The sequence below is a fragment of the Notechis scutatus genome, chromosome 12, assembly GCF_049901735.1.
Source record: "Notechis scutatus isolate UNSWTSFEM ecotype Mainland chromosome 12, rNotScu1.2, whole genome shotgun sequence".
In the NCBI taxonomy this organism is placed as follows: domain Eukaryota; kingdom Metazoa; phylum Chordata; class Lepidosauria; order Squamata; family Elapidae; genus Notechis; species Notechis scutatus.
Window position 1 is genome coordinate 14,895,780 of NC_142020.1, and position 13,804 is coordinate 14,909,583.

The 13,804-nt window shown below is 44.1% G+C and overlaps 1 protein-coding gene across 6 annotated transcripts in view; it reads left to right on the plus strand.

Moving 5' to 3' along the window:
* MAD1L1 (mitotic arrest deficient 1 like 1) overlaps positions 1-13,804 on the plus strand; it is a 301,718-nt gene that overhangs the window by 49,602 nt on the left and 238,312 nt on the right. The window lies entirely within an intron of this gene.

A 13,804-nucleotide genomic window follows, 5' to 3' on the forward strand; every position in this document is an offset into this window, starting at 1 on the left:
TCGGCCCAAACCACCTCACAGGGTTGTTGTGGGAAAATAGGAGGAGGAAAGAGTACTAGGTATGTTTTCCTCCTCGAATTGTTTATAAACAATAATAAAGGCAGTCTAAAAAAAAATGAAATCAATTACCCTTGATGAGAAGCCGAAGGTACAGATATTCTAATGCATAAAATAGGCAGAGATTTTTTTAACCTGTGAAGAGGGCCTGGATTCCAAGAAGGATTATTCTGTATAATTAGGAGAGCATCATATGTTGGTAAATAGAAAAGCAGAAGGATTTCAACACCGAAACATACTGGAGACCCAGCGGTGGAGCATTTTCTCACGTTTGGTTGGGCAAAAAAAACAAAACAACAACAACTATAAAGGGAATTGTGGAGAGCAGAAGGACTCAAAGGACTGTAGAATAATTTTCCAAAAAATGAAATGCGGCATACAGGAAGTTAGGCGATGCCAAGATACTGTAAATCGGATGAAGGGACTTGAGATAGAAACCTTACAGTGATTAATGGTGTTACATGCTTGAATGTGCCATAGCCTATGTGCTTATCTGGAATTCTCCAAAGTGAAATATGTTAGAATTCAGAAGAGGAAAAGGAAAGGAAACAGCAAGGCTTTTTTTTTAAAAAAAAAAATTAATGATTTACCCCTTTAGGCATTTTTTTTTTTTAATTAAGAAGGAATTTGTTGGATAACCAAGTCAGCTCGCAGTGCGTTTAAAGGGTCAGGAGCACTAATAGTTCTTAATCCAATCCTGGGTATTTACTCTTGCTGTATCTGTGTAGAGTTAGGGCTATGGAAGAACTCGGAGAAGGAAGGACGAGCAAGTTCCTTCTGGATGGGATGTAGGAGACCTGTTCCATCCTCATGGTGAAGGTTGACATCCAACATATTTGGCTGTTAGATAAACATCCAATAATTCATGTCTTGGCTTGGGGGGGGCGGGGTGTCTTCAAATCTCCTGTCCCATCACCTGTTTATCTGTGAAAGTAGAAAGAAGCCTCAAACTTCAGCTCTGGAGGACATCATAGTACCATGCCCCTGTATAGGAACCTGACTCAGAGGGGGAAGCCGAGCAGCTGGCGGGGAGAGGGAGTGTGGCTCCGTTGGCTGTGGAAGAAACTGGGGAAGGGCAAAGGCCGGCTAGGCAGAGCAGGGGAGAGGTAGAGCAAGGGAGAGGGAATTTGGAGGAAGACCCAGGCCCACCCGCTCTTCATCCTAGGGCAGACAGGGAGGAACGGAGAAGGGAGCAATGTGAGTTGCGTGGCTTACGGAGGAGGAAAGGGCCCTGATTCCCTTCATTAGCTGCAGCTGGGAACAGAGTGTTTCAAAAGGAAAGCTGCTCACAGCAAGTTGTTGGAAGCAAATTGGGGGGTGGTAATCTGTTATTGCTGAGGCTTATCTGTGTTCCTGGCATCTTCCCAACTGTATGTGTTTTGCTGGCCTTTCAAAGTCTGCAATTCCTTTTCCTGCACTGTCAAGTTAATTACTGCAGCTTGGCTTGTTTGGATTTTTAGTTACAGTTTGTATGTACTTTGTTTTCGGACTGAACTTCCTCCACTTAAAGGGAGAGTTTTTCTCCACCCAAAGGTGATCTGGACAATAGGGGCCAAGTTGGAGATAATAAAGGGACTCCTATTGGCTTATTTGGCTGTGTTGCCTTTGTGCCACGCCCCGGCTCATCACACATGGTCATTTATATCTTCTCACTGTCGGATGACAAGTCCACTGTTTTGGTTGGTTTAGCTTTGCCTATAAGAAATAGTTTTTTAACCTGAGCAGGGGGTTGGACTAGAAGACCTCCGAGGTCCCTTCTCTTATTCCAACTCTTAATGTTCTCCCCCCCTCCCCGGCTCATTTCTCTACTTCAAATGACAAGACTCCACCAGTATATATTTCCCAGCTCTCAATCGTATACGCACAACGCTTAAAGGAAGTTTCCCCGACCTTTTGGTTCACCTGAACACAATTCTCCTTCCGAGACCAACAATTCTTTTCGTCGTTCTTTTTTTTCTTTTCTTTTTTCTTTAATCTAATAATCAAACAAGAAATGAGGATTTCCTGATTTGCTCTCCAAGTCCACAGAAAATGCTATAAAAGCACTCAGTGAACTGTAGCTCCTGGGTAATTAGCACGGAGCTTTCTCCCCAAGGTGACTGAGCAAATGGAGAGCGTAATTTAGTCCTTTAAATTTGCTACCTGTTTCTTTTCTTTTTTCTTTCAGGTGACATCCTGCCAGGGGTGTTTCAATTGTTGAGTGGGGTTTTTGTTTTTGTTTTTTTGGGATGCTTCTTCAATAGATGGTTCACTTGAAATGCTTGCTCTCTTTTTATTAAACCTTCATTATCTAAGTACTGCTCAACTTGACAAGATACGGCCGTCCAAATTGTACTAAATTAAAAAGGGGCCTGGGAGAAAGCCATTTGACATTTTCTGGCTTTCTTTTCTTTTCTCTTTTCTTTTGTTCTTGTTGTAATACGTTAAACGTTTTCCGTTCGTTTATCCTATTTTCTAAATGACACCTCCCCCCCCCCCAGGGAAGTGGCGTTTAATCACTATCGGTTTTCTCGGCAATTTTTGCCTGGAGCCAAATTTTATTTGCTGTAAAACCAACGGTGACCAGTCTCTCGAGCACAAACCGATAGATCAAATGGAAGAACGAGGAGACTAATTTATCCTAAGGATACTGAATCCTAAGGAAGTGTTTTGGTACAGGTGGTCCTCGGCTTACAACAGTTCATTTAGTGACCGTTGGAAGTCAACACGAGCTAAAACACGTGACTTAGGGCTGTTTTTCATAGTTACGACCATTGCAACATCCCTTGTGGTCATGTGATCAAAATTCAGACCATTGGCCACTAATTCCTATTTATGACGGATGCAGCGTCGCGGGATCACGCAATCCCCTTTTGCAAACTTCTGACAAGGAAGGTCCATAGGGAAGCCAGTTTCATTTAATAACCAAGTTACTAAGTTAACAACTGCAGTGATTCATGGCAGGCAGGCAGGCAAGAAGGAAGGAAGGAAGGAAGGAAGGAAGGAAGGAAGGAAGGAAGGAGAGAGAGAGAGAGAGAGAGAGAGAGAGAGAGAGAGAGAGAGAGAGAGAGAGAGAGAAGGAAAAGGAAGAAGAGGAGCTGCATTAAACTTTTATACCAATCATGGCCAGGAGTGGGATTCAAATGTTTTAACAACCGGTTCTGTGAGCGTGGCTTAGGTGGTGGGTGTGGCTTGGTGGTCATGTGACTGGGTGGACATGGCTTGGTGGTCGTGTTATTGGCTGGGCGTGGCCAACTCAACATCATTCACATCGAGGCATGCTTCTCCTCGCCTGGACTCTCATGACTGTGGGGATGCTGCAACAGTCGTAAGTGTGAAAAATGGTCATAAGCCACTTTTTTCAGTGCCACTGTAACTTTGAATGGTCACTCCACACAAGCAAAGTACCAGCAAAGGAGGGAAAAAAACTCCAGAGAAGTTCCAGAGCCAGGAAGTCTAGTCCTGCCAAGAATGTAAAAAGGGTTAACGGAGAGGCAGTTTCTGTAAGCAACACCAGAATGTTTCCTTCCTGTCTTCCTTACAGGATTAGGCCAGTAATTTCTTCTAACAGCCGGTTCTCCCAACTGCTTCAAAGGTTAACAACCGGTTCTAGTGAATAGGTGCGAACTGGGAGAATCCCACCCCTGGTCATGGCTAACCTTTTCGTCCTCCTGCGGGCGTCTCCTGGGCGTGTCCAACCTCCCCATGCACGTGTGGAAGATATCCAACAATCAGCTGGCTGGCAGGAGGTGCGTGCGCATGCACCCTGATTTGGGTGAATGTCTCTGTGTGCCACTTCCGGCACGCCTGCCATAGGATCGCCATCACAGTTCTACACCCTCCGTCTCTTAAGGACCTTGGACAGCTCACAGCAAAGCAATTACGATCAACCACATCAAGGACAAGAGCTGTTTAGCGAGGGGTCTGGGGGCCGAGCCCAGTCTTCATGGCTCTTCTAAACCACCAAAGAGTTAGGGGGGGGGCATTTGGATATCGAGGTGGGGGAACCTCATTCCGAAGGGGCCCTGACGGCTCGCTTAGAGGCTCCTGAGACCCAGAGACGGAGACGCCGTCTGAAAGAGGGAACCTTTGGCGGGGGAGGCAAGAGGCGTGTGTGATGGGCAGGCATCAGGGCTCTGCCCCAAAAGCGCACGCCCAGTGTCTCCACCCTGTGGCCTCCGAGAGCCGACGCAGCGTCAGCCGGCCCTGCTGCTTTGCAGGTTCCCGAGCCAGATCGCAGCGTTGCTCTGCTCTTAAAGGCGAGAGGCTGACTTGCTTTAGCTCCATAAAGATGTAATACATTTGCTTTTTAATGGGATGTGACTGCTGGGTGGCTTGCTGCGCCCTGCGCTAATTGTGCTGACTTTGGTAACAAAGAGAGACTCCCGAATTCAGAGGTCAAGTCTTTGGGTTGTTTTTTTTCTTTTTGCTTTATGCTTTTTTTTTCTTCTTTTTTTTTTCTTCTTCTTCCTAAACTGCAAATGGATTTGTTTCCTCTCTGGAAAGAGAGAAAGGAAGCACTCGTGTGAGAGAGAAGAGGAGAGATGGGAAAGGGAGGGAGGGAGGAGAGGAGGAGAGCATGAGAAAGGGAGGGGGGAGGGAGAGAGGGAGGGAGGGAGAGAAAGGGAGAGAGAGAGGAAAGGAGGAGGGAGGAAGAGACAGGGAGAGAGAGAGGAGGAAAGGAGAAGGGGAGGGAGGAGAGAGAGAGAGAGAGGGGAGAAGAGGGAGAGAGGAAGATGAGAGGAGGAGAGGAGAAAGAGAAGGAGGAGGGAGAGAGGGAGGGAGGAGAGGGAGGGAGAGGAGGGAGGGAGAGAGAGGAAGGGAGGGAGGAAGATGGGGAGAGAGGGAGGAAAGGAGGAGAGGGAGAGAGAGGGAAAGGAGGGAGGAAGATGGGGAGAGAGAGAGGGAGAGAAGGAGGAAAGGGCGTAAATTAGGCTTGAAAATGTGGCATGAAAATAAAATATTGCAGGCGTTTTCTCTTCCTGCCCTCCCCTCTTTCTCGCCCCCACCCCTCCCCAGAAAAGCTGGCACCGGATTAACAAGAGTCAGTGAAATGCTCCATCAGCACCCAGCAAGGTTGCGTTGCAAAAAAAAATAATAAAAAATAAAAATAGAAATCCCCTCTTATTGACCCAAAGCAGAATACTTTTTTCCCCCTGCCTTTCGGTGTGGAAATTGGTGACTTTGGGCATGCTGACGGAGAGCAATACAGGTATAGTCCTCAACATACAACGGTCTGTTTAGTGAAGGTACAAAGGCACTGGGGGAAAAAGGGTGGCTGGTGACCGTTTTTCACACTTAGGACTGTTGTACCATCCCCGTAGGCACGAGGTCGAAATGGCTGACTCGTACTTACGACTCATAGTTACGAACAGGAAGCTTGGCTGACTCATAGTTACGACGGTTGCAGTGTCCCAGGGTCCCTGCAAGTCGAGCCGTACTTAAAGAAGGGAAGTGTGAAAGAAACTTCCTGTTTGAAACAGGAGCCCTTCAAGAATCGTTGGGACATCATTTTTCAATCTGTTGTTTTGAAAAAATGATGTTTTTTATGATCTCCTTCCTTATATTTATTGCTGTTCTCTCTCTCTCTCTCTCTCTCTCTCTCTCTCTCTCTCTCTCTCTCTCTCTCTCTCTCTCTCTCTCTCTATATATATATATATATATATATATATATATATATATATATATATATATATATATATATATATATATATATATATATATATATTTGCCTATCATTTTAGCTGCATTGATTTGTCCTGCCCTTTTCAGTAGCTTCGATTTTAGCTAGAAGAAGTTGAATTTGGACATTCTTCAAAGGCTTCTAAAAGTGTTCTCTCCCCCCCAGCATTTGTTTCCTTATGCAGATTATCTTCGAATTTCAGGACTGGGCCGGAGGGTCCCAAAATGCAATTTTGAACGTCTGTATTTCTTTCAATTCTTGTTGCTGTCGACCTTTCGTAGATCTTTCCAGCCTGCCTTTCTCTTAGCCTTGGCTGCTCTGAAAAATAGATGCCTACTAGCTCGATACCTGTGCTTCGCTACGAAACTATGTGATCAGGCTTAGTTTTTGGGGAGGAAAATAAGGAGGGGGGGAGGAATTCTGCCTCTGCCTACCAGCATCCATTGGTCTTCATCTGGCTAGCATCCTGTCAGTGTGTGAGAGAGCTGAGGGCTGTTTGGAAACTGAAAGATTATTTGCTGTGTGAGCAAGGAGGAAACAGCAAGGAGCCTGGGCGTGGCTTAGCTCAAATGTTCTGGACTAAAGCTGCTTGGTGCTGCTGTGAAACTGAAACTCCTCTGCTTGGGTTTTGCATTTGGAGCAGATTTCTTTTCAGGTGGGGAGGGGGGAGTCGAGCTCTTTAGCATCAGAGCGTGTTAATTGCTGTAGAAGAAATACTAATGAAATACTAAAGATCCAATGGTCATTTTGAAAAATCCTTTCTTAGTGAGCCCCTAGAAGCCAAGAGAAACATACGTGCCAAATTTCAAGTTTGTAGGCTTTACGGTTCTGGAGATTTTGTGATGATGCGTGAGGGGTATTTTGCTTTTTATATATATAGATTGAAGGTTTAACAAAGGAAGTTCTCAACTTATGACAGTTTGTTTAATGACAATTGGAAGTTAAGGGACTTATGCCTGTTTTTCATACTTATGACTGTTGAGCCATCCCCGTGGCTGCTGGATCAAAATTTCAGAAGCTCGGCCACTGACTCACAGTTATGACGGTTGCAGGGTCACACAATCCCCTTTTGCGACATTCTGACAAAGTCCATGGGGGAAGCCAGTATTCACTCAACAACCGTGTTAACTAACTGAACCACTGCAGTGATTCACTTAGCAACCACGGCAACGAAGGTTGCAAAATGTGGCCAAACTCAGTTAATAATGAAAGACTTGACGGTGAGATACGTTTTTTACACGCCGGTGTCTGTTGCGTCTTGAAAAGAAGACCCAGCAAACAACACACCCTGTTAAACAATATGTCATCAAACCTCAAGTTTAGCCTCCACGGTGTGAAAAGAAAGGAAGATACTTTACATATCCTTGTGGCTTTTTTGCAGGCAACCAAGAGTGAATGTGCAGGGCTCATTGTGTAGAAAACACACCGCAGTGAAAAGTTTGTGAGTGATTTAATTAGACCGAATTGCTACCTTTTATTTATAGAAGTCCTAGAGAAAAGCTTCCACCGAACTGCATGGCGTCCTAAAATTGTATGCATGGTAATTGATTTAATTACTGGTTGATTGTGGGAATTAAGTGTTAGCTAAGAAAAAAGAAATGTAGTGCAAACGGCTTTAGAAAAGGAACTTGAGATCACCTTCACTTATTCCCTTATTATTCAGGTTTTTAAAAGTGCCCGAAGCCTGCTGGTTTTAAGTCACTTTATTCTTGAAAGGCTCAGTCAATATTCTTTGCCCTGAGTAAGTGACTCCCATTGTCCGCAAACTGATCGATTTTCAGACTGTTTGTTCTGCCACTTGATTATTTCTTCAGATCAAGCAATATGCATGGTGAAAACTCTTCATTAAGGGCATCGCTTTTCCCGTGGATTTTTTGTAGCATGTGTGACACTCTGGCTCTGATGACTGTAATTTGTATTTCCAGGAATTTAATGTACTGTTTTGGAATTTTTTTTCCCTTTTTTCCTTCCGTAGGTAGATGGATGGATGGATGAATAGATGGATGGATGGATGGATAGATGGATATAGATAGATGATAGACAGATAAATGATGGATGGATGGATAGATGGATGGATGATAGATGGGTGATAGATGATAGGACAGAGAGATAGATAAGAGAGAAAGAGATTAGAGTTGGATAGATAGGTAAGATAGATAGATAGATCATGGATGGAGATATAGATAGATGGTTGGATGGATGGATGGATGGATGGATGGATGGATGGATGGATGGATAGATAGATATGATGGAGATAGATATGGATGGATGATGGATGATAGATAGATAGATAGATAGATCATGGATGGAGATATAGATAGATGGTTGGATGGATGGATGGATATAGATAGATAGATGATAGACAGATGATGGATGATAGATAGATAGGTGATAGATGGGTGATAGATGATAGGACAGGGAGGTAGATAAGAGAAAAAGAGATTAGAGATGGATAGATAGATAGATAGATAGATAGATAGATAGATAGATAGATAGATGATAGATAGATAGGTGGGTGATACCATGTTACCTCACTTAACAACTGCACCACTTAACATTGAATTTTGTGGTCCCTATTGTAGTCGTACATTGAGGATACCAATATATCCTTGTTTGGGGAGTTGCAATATGTTATCTGTTTAAACGTGCGGAATGGTAATAATATCATAAAAGTTGGAGAATTTAACCTGGTTTTTTTACAGAAGAATAACCCTATTCTTATGGTTGAAGAATAACCCTATTCTTATGGCATTATAAACACTCCTTTAAAAAGTGAAGAACGTAGAATAAGGAATTGAAATACCATTTCATATCTTAAATGTCTTATGTCTGAAGATTTGTGTTTAATTCAAGCCAAAAACACTTGTGCTTCTTTTAAAGGCACAAAATGGTTCATTTGTTGTTGGAAGAAGGGGTTTACTCGGAATATAATACTAGTTTACATCCGGTGATCATGGATTACATTATAATGGCTCCCTCTTTTTTTTTTTTTAAAAAAAAATGACATTCTGATTTTGTTTTGAAAGATATTTTTTCCCCAGGTGCTTTTGGGTTCTTTTGAATGCTGGAAGAAGAGTGTGAGAACTATTAGGATAGTGAAAATGAAATATTGCATGCTTTTATGATGACAGAATAATAGATATAACACTATTTCTTCTCTATCCGTGATGCAGAGGTCTGGAAAAAAAATGTCCTCCTGCTTATGAAGAAGCATTTTTCATCAGGAATTGCTCACAAAGGAATTTCTTTAAAAAGTTCTCCCTGCCTATTCTAAGTTATAACCCTAATCTTTATTTATTCATCCTTTTTATTTGGCGTTATAAACAGACTTAAATGCAGCTAATGCAGCTGAGAGAAACACCCACATCCCTAAGAAGTATATACGGGTAGACTTCGACTTATGATCACAGTTGGGCTTCCAAAATTTCTGTTGCTAAGTGAGATGTCCAAGTGAGTTTCGTCCCATTTTACGACCATTCTTCCCGCAGTGAATCACTGCAGCAGATAGGTTAGTAACCCGGTTAGTAACCACAGCAATTCACTTCAACAACGATGGCCAGTAAAGTCGTGGAAACTCCCTGCACAAATTTCTCGCTTATCAACATAAATTTTGGGGGCTCCACTGTTGTTGTAAGTCGAGGATTGCCTGTCCATGCCTCTAAGAATAATGCTCAGTGTGAATTTGGCCTTCCCTGAGTCACAATTTGATACGATTTTCCTCCATTTCTCTTTTGGAAGGTTTTAAAAAAAAATTGCACCGCTTAATATCATTCTTATTTTTTGCTGTGCTGACTTTTTGAGGTTTGATCCTGGTCCTAAACATGAAGCTTGTTTGGGACTTTTTCACCCAACTACTTAGAAAATTCAGCCTTTTAAGAATTCAAGTATCAGTATAATTTTTTTTGCAAAAGCTGCTGGTTTGTCAATTTGCTCCTCATTTGCATTAAACTTCACCCAGCATAGTTATCCAAATGTATATATTGGTATTGTTCTGGGACATCTGAAAAAGAAAAGAAAAGAAAGAAAGGAGACACGTGTTTGGGTGTCCATTTTTAAGCGGAATTTTAAACGGTGCGAAGATTTTTTTCCCCCAACACAAAAAGTGATAGATCCCTCTGAAAACCCGGTAATCAAGTGTTTACAGAAAAGACGGTTTGTTGAAGCCGATTTCCTGCGCTTCTGTGTGCTTCAACAAAGATCTTTAGATTTTAAACACAGCTGTCGGTTTGGGGGAAAAAAAGAAGAAAACCCACGAAAAATCCAATTAAACAGAAGTCGCTTTTTGAAAAGGGGTGCGATATAGATCCGGGGAGAAAACAAAAGGGAGAAAAATACAGCGTGCGGCGCATTTCGCTTAAATAACTTAACTTAAAAAAAAAGTTTTTCCAAGTTTTTTTTTAAAAAATTAGGTTTTTCTCCCCCCCCCCCTCTTCCCGTATCGCGCGCAATGGAACATCTGTGTCCAATGAATGACATGAATTAAACTCAAAACCACCGAACTGCTCTCTTTAACATAATTACACCTTGTTCCTTTCAGAGAGACAATCTAGGATGAAATGCCAATTAAGGCGGATATGTTAATGAGCGGGAGACTGAATAGCAGATTAGGCTGGACGCGGAATCCAAACCGGAATTTCTTGGATAGCGACCCCTGAACCTGGTTCCTGTTTTCATCAGAAAGGGGTCGGTTTGTTAGAAACGACTCCACCCCTGGCTTCCATTTTAAGAGAGTAACAGATGAGTTGGAAGAAGGGACCTTGGAGGTCTTCTAGTCCAACCTCCGGCTTGGGCAGGCAACCCTTAGCTTTGAAACAAGTAAAAGTAACAGGTAGTCCCGACTTGACGGCTCTTCGTTTAGTGGCCCTTGGAACTCACAACGCCCACCGAAAAGGACTTACGACCGTTTTTCACACTTACGAAAGTTGAGCTTCCCCATGATCAAAATTCAGGCACTTGGCAAGTGACTCGTATTTATGACGATTGCAGCAGCCCCGGGTCCTGAGATCCCCTTTATGGACGGTCTGACAAGCAAAGTCACATGCGGGAAGCAGGATTCGTTTACCAACCGTTATTACCAGGGGTGGGATTCAACCGATTCGGGACGGTTCAGGTGAACCGGATGTTAAAAAATTTATATCTGGTTCGCCGAACTGGTAGTTCGACCGACAGGCTGGCCCTGCCCTCCCCTCCCCGCCCATCCCTCCCAGGAGTCTCCAAGCATCCTGTTTGGATGCAGGTAAGTGCAGGGTCTGCGCAGAGGCTCTGGGAGGGGGAGAAACGGCTGAACCATAAGTTCCAGAAGTCTAGAAATGGGCTCATTTCCAGCCTCCGAAGGCCAGGGGAGGCCATTTTCCCCCTCCCAGAGGCCTGAGGGAAGCCTCCGGACTCTGGGGAAGGCGAAAAATGGCCTCCCCGGAAGTTCCAGTAAGCCACACCCCCCATGACCACGCGCGCCCAGCAACCGGGCAGAGAAACCGGTTGTTGGGATTTTTGAATCTCACCTCTCTGTGTTACTAACTTAAACAGCTGCAGTGGTTCACTTACCAACCGTGACAAGAAGAGAGGTCGTAAAATGGGGCCCAAAACTACTTAAATAACCGTCTCGCTTAGCAACAACAGAAATTTTGGGCTTGATGGCAGTTGTGTGTCGAAGACTGCCTGTAGAGAAAGAAACCGTGGGCCGACCAGCTGTTAAAAAGACTTTTCGCTTTCCGCTGTGGAGGAAACGAGTAGGATTTAAATTGGATGTGCGTATATTTATTCTCCTTGATGAAGTTCCTTTGTGGGAGGGGAAGGTTTTGAATCTTCTGGCCGAACTTATTGGCTATCCGCTCATTAAAAAGGTCCCCTTGACCGCTTTCTGCGACGGAGACGTGGCAAAATCATCCCAGCCGGGTCTTCTGTTCCTTCTGAATGCTCCCCGTTCCTCATCCCGCACAGATGATAATTACGTTTTAAAACACTGTATTTATGTAATTTATTCAACGGAGGCTCCACTCGTTGCTACTGTATTCGTGGCAGGAGACCGCCCGTGGAGTTTAAATACTTTATTAGACTTCTTGTTTTTTTTTATTTTTTTGACGGGCGTTCAGCAACACCGTTTCGTCTGCCCGGCAACTTTCACAGGAAGCAACAAACAATTAATTTCAAATTGCTCATTAACGACATGCATCCTGCCACATTTTCAGCAGATAAGCCGTACGTCAGAAATAATTAATTGCCGTTATCCCCGGTACTGGCATGTTCATTGATGCTGACAGAATGTGGCAAAGCAGAACAGAGACAAATAGGCCCTGAATCCCCTTTTCAACGTAGCCCATCATTTCAAGCCCGTCTGTCCAACGAGCTGCACTTCCAGAGGTGAAACTGTGACTGGAAATAAAACACAGGTGGTCCTCCACTTACGATCATTTACCGAGTGACGGATACGACACCGTCTCTCTCCTGTTCACAACATAGCCCTTTCAGCAATTCCAAGAAGGCTACAGCTGTTGGTGGGATTCAAAAATGTTCTGTGGGCGTGGCTTGGTGGGCGTGGCGTGACAGATGTGGCTTGGCGGGTGTGGGAGGTGAAGGATACTGCAAAATTCCCAATCCCTTCCCACTCCTCTAACCTGCTTTCCAGCTCCTTTCTCCTGTGCAAGGCAACAAAAGAAGACCCAGCTGATCAGCTGGGACTCGGGAGGCAGAGAAGAGATGCAGGCGGGGCCAGTCAGGGGCGGCATTTGCCGGTTGTCCGAACGACTCAAAATTTCTGCGACCGGTTCTCAAGAACTGTTCAGAACCGGCTGAATACCACCTCTGGGTTACACACCCATTTGCACTATTCAGGTGACCCCGAGGAAGCAGATAAACCTCCGTCTCAACAGCTCTCAGAAGGAGCACCAACGACCAGATGACTGCAAAGAATATAAATCTCCCATCCTCTGCCATTCAGCCAGAACTGAAGAAGCTTCTCGGATGAGGAGTGAAACGTCTTCAAGGATATACAAAGTCCACTTGCCTTTTGGAAAAACAACAAATCATGGCCTGGGTGACCAAGCGTCTCCATCAACAAGAAACCCAGATCTTACTAGCAGGATCAAAATATCGGATCTCTGGTCAGCACTAAAATAGTCCTCGACACATGACAATTCATTTAGTGACCGTTTGAAGTTTTTCACACTTACGACCGTTGCTTAGGACTTACAACTTGCTTAGCAACCACACTTCTTAGGCATGCATTTCTGGTCCCTATTGTGGTCGTAACAGATTAGACTGTCCCAAAGGTCTGTCTAATCCAGTCTGACAATGGTCCCAGCAGATTAGATCTTATGAAAATGTGGTTGCAGGAGCAAGACACAGAAATTCAGAATGAGGTGGGATGGGGGAAAAAAAATCACCCCAGGTTCGAGACCTCAGTGGAAGTGACCCCATTTCACTGCCAGACAGAGGAGAAATGTACTTTTTGGGGGGAAACCATCAACCACACACCTTTCTCTGCCTAGGAAATAAAAGAAAACCAGTGTTAAAATCAACCGTCCTAATTTGTTTTGGAATGCCAATGGAAAATATAGCTCCATAAATCACAGTAGACTTCATGTCTTATCTTCAGAAAAGCCACTTGTCTTGCAAGGTCAAGTTTGTAAAACTTTGGGTGTTCCTAAAGGGCAGGGTTGTTGTTCTGGAGAGTGTTGTGGTTAGCTGTCAGCGGATGAGGATGGTTGAGGAGAGCGAGGACTCAGATGAGGAGCCAGGACCATCGGAGTGGACTGCTGCCTTCAGAGATTGTGGGGGCTGGCAGCAGCGATGAGGAGATTCCCTAGGAGCACGCAGGGTTGCTCTCAGAAAAGAGCAGCTGCAACAGCACGAGCAACTCGGGAGTAAGGCTGCAAAGTAATGGCCCCTCCTTCAAGAAGATAAAAGGCAGCTATGAAGCGAACGTTCTTTGCAGGAAGCAAAGACGTTTTGAAACTCAGCCTCGTGGACATTACAGTATCTTAAGTTGGTATTTGAAGACTCTTGTGTTGTGAAATATTTCTTATCTGTGATTCTTGGCAGTCTCGTACAGTTTTGGCAAGGTTTGTGCTAATTAAAGTTAATTAG